The sequence below is a fragment of the Mixophyes fleayi genome, chromosome 6, assembly GCF_038048845.1.
Source record: "Mixophyes fleayi isolate aMixFle1 chromosome 6, aMixFle1.hap1, whole genome shotgun sequence".
NCBI lineage: Eukaryota > Metazoa > Chordata > Amphibia > Anura > Limnodynastidae > Mixophyes > Mixophyes fleayi.
Window position 1 is genome coordinate 97,042,349 of NC_134407.1, and position 6,308 is coordinate 97,048,656.

The window sequence follows — 6,308 nt, forward strand, 5'->3', positions numbered from 1 at the left end:
TTCCACGTTTCGAAGTGTGTTTGACGAACCTGGTCGTGTTATCTCTGCAGCTTCCAGCATCCTCCGACTACGCCAAGGATCTCGCACCGTAGCTCAGTATGTCATTCAATTTCGGATACTTGCCTCTGAACTTCAGTGGAACACTGAAGCCTTGATTGCCGCCTTTTGGCAGGGGCTTTCTGATAAGATTAAAGACGCACTGACCTCACAAGAACTACCCTCCTCCTTGGATGAGTTGATTTCTCTTTGCCATTGTGTAGACATGAGATTTCGTGAGAGAGATTCCGAGAAATAACTTCCTATAAAGCACCTCTTCGCTCAATACCTCAAGTTCGTCATGCTCCATCTCCAGTAGTACCTATGGAGGTAGGTCGCTCCAAATTAACATCAGAGGAGAAGGAACGAAGAGTAAAAAATAGACTCTGTATCTATTGTGCTGATTCTACTCACATGCTCAACTCATGTCCTAGGAAGTCGGGAAATGCCAGGCCCTAACCAGTTCTGGAGAGGTAAAGTTAGGGTCCCTGGAGTCCTCTCCATGTTCCACGAAAGTGAAAGTTTGTTCTTTTGATGTTACCGTTTCCTTTGCTACCAAATCCTTTGACACTCAAGCACTTATAGATTCTGGAGCTGCAGGAAATTTTATCTCTAGTTCCCTAGTGAATCAATAGTCCCTACCAGTGATTTCTTTAAAGGTACCCATTACCGTTACTGCTATCGATGGATCACGTATAATTAATGGTCTCATTACTCAGAGTACGTCTCTATTGACTCTTCAAATTGGAGCCTTACGCCAGGAAAAAATTTCATTTCTAATTCTTCCTGTTACTACCAGTCCTATCGTACTAGGCCTTCCATGGCTTCAACTTCATTCCCCTCAGATTGACTGGAACACTCCACAAGTCACGTCCTGAGGGTCTGAATGTCATCATCGTTGCCTTTCTCAGGTTGTTCCACTCAATATACAGCAATCCTCCATTTCATCGTGTCCACCGAGTCTTCCTCCACAGTATGCTTCCTTTGCCGATGTATTCGATAAGCTTCAGTCTGAATGCCTCCCTCCTCATCGTTCTTGGGACTGTCCGATTGATCTACAACCAGGCAAGACTCCTCCTAGGGGCCGTGTGTATCCACTTTCTTTACCTGAGACTCAAGCTACATCTGAGTACATTAAGGAGAACCTCCAGCGAGGATTTATTCGACCTTCTTCCTCTCCCGCTGGAGCGGGATTCTTCTTCGTGAAAAAGAAGGATGGGTCATTACGTCCCTGTATAGATTTTCGTGGACTCAATGCCATTACCATCAAAAATCGGTATCCCATTCCGTTAATTACTGAGCTCTTCGATCGTATCAAGAGAGCCCGGATCTTTACCAAGCTGGATCTTCGAGGTGCCTATAATTTAATTTGGATCAGGTCCGGAGACGAATGGAAGACAGCTTTCAACACCAGAGATGGGCATTATGAGTACTTAGTTATGCCCTTCGGGTTGTGTAACGCTCCCGCTGTCTTTCAGGGTTTCGTGAATGAGATCTTCCGGGACCTGTTATATGTTTGTGTCGTCGTCTATCTGGACGACATATACATTTTTTCCCAGGATCTGCCCTCTCATCATCAACACGTGGCAGAGGTCCTTTCCAGACTCCGAAGAAATTCTTTATTTTGCAAATTAGAAAAATGTTCATTTGAGTTGCCCCAAATTCCTTTTCTGGGATATATTGTCTCCGGAGTTGGCCTTCAGATGGATCCAGAAAAGGTGAATGCTGTATTACATTGGCCCCAGCCAACTACTCTTCGTGCAATCCAACGTTTTTTAGGTTTTGCTAATTATTACAGACGCTTCATTCAAGATTTTTCGTCTATTGCATCTCCTATAGTGGCCCTAACTTGCAAGGGGGTCAACACTAAACAATGGTCCTCCGAAGCCCTTCAAGCTTTCCAGTGTCTCAAAGAGTCCTTCTCCTCCGCTCCTGTTCTTCGACAGCCTGATGTGACGCTTCCCTTCTTCCTAGAGGTAGATGCCTCTAATGTTGGCTTAGGAGCCATTCTCTCCCAAAGATCGGAGCAACAAAAATTCCATCCTTGTGCCTTTTACTCTCGGGATCTTCTGCCTGCGGAGAAGAATTATACCATCGGGGACAAGGAGTTGCTGGCTATAAAAGTAGCATTAGAGGAATGGAGATATTTGTTGGAAGGAGCTCGTCATCCTGTGACAATTTTTACTGATCATAAAAATTTGTCATATTTACAGTCTGCTCAATGTTTGAATCCTCGTCAAGCAAGATGGTCTCTTTTCTTTTCTCGTTTTGAACTAATCATAACCTTCAAACCAGCTGCGAAAAATAAAAAAGCAGATGCCCTATCTCGAGCTTTTGTGACGTCCTCAGACGTTGAAGATGGTCCTAACCACTCTATATTAGACCCCAAATGTGTTTCTCTGGCTGCTTCTTCCACTAAGGTGCTACCATTTGGGAGAACCCTCGTGCCTCCTGCTCTTAGGAAGAAAATCCTTTTGTGGTTTCACTCTTCTCGTTTTTCTGGACATTCTGGTGAACGCAAGACTTTTGAAATTCTTTCTCGAAGTTACTGTGGCCTTCTATGAGGAGAGATGTCAAAGATTTTGTGGCTGCTTGTGAATTGTGTTCCCAGTTTAAGACTCCCCGCAGAACTCCAGCGGGTTTGCTTCAACCACTACCCATTCCTTCCAAGCCGTGGACCCATATTAGTATGGACTTTGTTACTGATCTTCCTCCTAGTAAAAAGTGCAATACTATTTGGGTAGTGGTGGATAGATTTTCGAAGATGGCACATTTCGTCCCTTTGACCGGTTTACCTTCTTCATCTACTCTGGCTGATTATTTCATCAAAGAAATCTTCCGTATTCATGGATGTCCTTCCGAGATTGTTTCAGATAGAGGAGTGCAATTTGTTTCCAGATTCTGGCGGGCCCTCTTTAAGACCTTGGGTATCCGATTATCACTCTCATCCTCCTACCATCCTCAATCGAACGGACAAACCGAAAGGGTCAATCAAGATCTTGAGACTTTTATAAGGATGTTCTCTTCAGCCAACCAAGACAACTGGGTAGATTTGCTTCCATGGGCTGAATTCGCTCATAACAACATGTATCATGAATCATCTTCTAAAACTCCATTCTTTGTGGTTTACGGTCACCATCCGTCTTTTCCGGAATTTCCTGCCCTCCCTCCCACCCAAGTTCCTGCTGTAGAGACTGTTTGTCAGACCTTCAAAAATATTTGGTCTCAGGTCAAAACCTGTTTAAAGAAGACATCTGCCAAATATAAGTCTTTTGCAGATAAAAAGAGACGGGCTATTCCACCACTTAAAGTTGGAGATCGTGTATGGTTATCAACCAAAAATATTCGTTTGAAGATCCCATCTATAAAGTTCGCTCCTCATTTTATTGGTCCATATAGGATCATTCAAGTGATAAATCCAGTTTGTTTCAAACTTCTACTACCTAAGAACCTTCGTATTTCCAATGCCTTCCATGTGTCTTTGCTCAAACCTCTTATCATCAACCGTTTCTCGGTCCCTCCTTCAGCACCTCGGCCAGTTCAAGCTCATCAAGAGGAGGACTTTGAGATTACTCACATATTGGATGCAAAAATTTCGCGAGGAGTGCTTCGTTTCCTCGTTCATTGGAAGGTCTTTGGTCCTGAAGAGCGTTCATGGATTAAAGCACAAGATCTCAACGCTCCAGCTCTTCTTAAGAAGTTTTATTCCAAGTTTCCGGACAAACCCGGTTCCATGTGTTCTGTGCCCACCTTTAAAAGGGGGGCTACTGTCACTCACCGGACTGTGAGTGCCATTTCTCCTGTGTTCAGGAACCGTGGCCGTCCGCCATCCTGAGGGTCTGCGCATGTGCAGCCCTTATGAAACCTTCAGTACCTGTTGCTTTTAATTGATTGGATGATCAGGCAACCCTCCCTATTTAAACCACCTGTGATCATTACCTGGTTGCCTGATCTTGGAGTCTCATTCCCCATGAGCCTCTGAAGGTGTTCCTGTGTTTCCTCGTGTATTCAGCTCCAGCTGATTCCTGTCTACTACGATTGTGGTTTCCAGACCACTTCAACTCTCCTGTGTTCATGGGGTCTGCACTCAGCTGATTCTTATCTGCTACTGCTGCCGGATTCCAGTCCGCCTCAACTCTCCTGTGTTCATCGTGTCTGCGCTCAGCTGATTCCTATCTGCTACTGCTGCCGGATTCCAGTCCGCCTCAACTCTCCTGTGTTCATTGTGTCTGCACTCAGCTGATTCCTATCTGCTACTGCTGCCGGATTCCAGTCCGCCTCAACTCTCCTGTGTTCATCGTGTCTGCTCTCCGCTGCCTCCGTTACTACTGCCGGATTCCAGACCGTCTCTACCCTCCTGTGTTCAGCGTGTCTCCCCTCCGCTGCCTTCGCTACTACTGCCGGATTCCAGACCGCCTCTACTCTCCTGTGTTCAGCGTGCCTTCCCTCCGCTGCCTCCGCTACTACTGCCGGATACCAGACAGCCTCAACTCTCCCGTGTTCATCATGTTTCCAGTTTTACTTACTACTGCTTCCTGAGTATTGCTCCGTTGATTACCGGTTACCTTCCGTGCGCTGCACCAACCTGATTACCGCTTCCATCCTCCATTGGTCTCTCCTCCTGCCGGCGTTCAGCCGTTCAGGTATCCCTGCACGTCTCCTTGACAGCCTGCTCTCCTGAACCGCGGTATGCATACTTTCCATTGACTTTGCTATTATATTGCGTATCCGTCTGGACTGTGTTGTGTTCATCTCCGGAGTCTTTCATCTACTGAAGCTATTGTTACTGTTGACTGTGTTTCCTATTACCTGGATCTCTATAGTGACTTTGTATACTTCAAGCAGCGCTTGTCAGTTATTATTGTATTGTGGTTATCATCGTGGGATCAAGTTCCGTGTGCCCCGTGTATCCTCTGCATTCCATTCATCTCCTCATGCCCCTCCTCACATATATATATATAGCAGTGGTACAACTTGCTGAACGCAGACCACTGACTTCCCCGTTACCTACTTGCACCTGGAATCCATTCCTTCACTATAGACAGTGGTACAACTTGCTGTACGCAGACCACTGACTTTCACTACCTCCTCTCTACTCCTGGACATTCCTCCTCACTATAGCAGTGGTACAACTTGCTGTACGCAGACCACTGACTCTCCTCACGTTTACTTGTCCATCTGGTTCCTCGTGTTCATACATCTAAGTCATTACCAGTTGCTGCTAGTCATAGAATTTCCTTGAGCATTCTCTCACCATCTGCTGATTCTCCTGTTCCGTTGTCACCCTGCTACCAGAGGACCATAGTACCAGCTATATTACTCTGGTAAGAACATCATCTGGTGATATCCTGGGCAAAGACTCCTAGTGCCCGTGACACCTGAGACTGTGTTATTACTCCGCATATCTGCTGGGAAGTTTACCTCTTTGTTCAGTCGTGAGATACATATGCTAATTGACCTTCCGCTATTAGCCTGGATTCCAGTAGTGAATTAGTCTCTGTCAAGCAGAGCCTCCCACACCAACATAGACTTGTGCATATTGTTTGGGATCAAGTTCCTTGTGCTCTCAGTGCCTACATTCTATGTTTCCACTCATCAACACTTGTACACCTCCTCACCTATTAAGCAGTGGTACAACTTGCTATACGCAGACCACTGACTTCCCCGCTACCTACCTGCACCCGGACAAGTCTTCTCACCATATTCAGTGGTACAACTTGCTATACGCAGACCACTGACTTCCCCGCTACCTACCTGCACCTGGACAAGTCCTCTCACCATAATCAGTGGTACAACTTGCTATACGCAGACCACTGACTTCCCCGCTACCTACCTGCACCTGGACAAGTCTCTTCACCATAAGCAGTAGTACAACTTGCTGTACGCAGACCACTGACTTGCCTGTTACCTTCCTGCACTTCTTCACATCCATCAAGATCCTCGTGTTCATATCTACCTAATCATTAACCAGATTGTTGCTAGTCATTGACTTTTCTATTTGCATCCTCTCACCATCTGCTGAGTCATATGTTCCGCTAGTCACCCTGCTACCAGAGGACCACTGTGTAACCCACACTACTCTGGTAAGATCATCTGGTGATATCCTGGGCAAAGACTCCTAGTGCCCGTGACACAGCCATCTCACTTGCCGCTCCTCCCCCGAGACATTAGAACGGACTTTCCTGCTGTGAAGTCCTCTCTTTAGTGCTGTGTATGACAGGCAGTCTGGCAGCGATCACTGCTATATGCCTCTCAGTGCGGCCCAGGCTCTT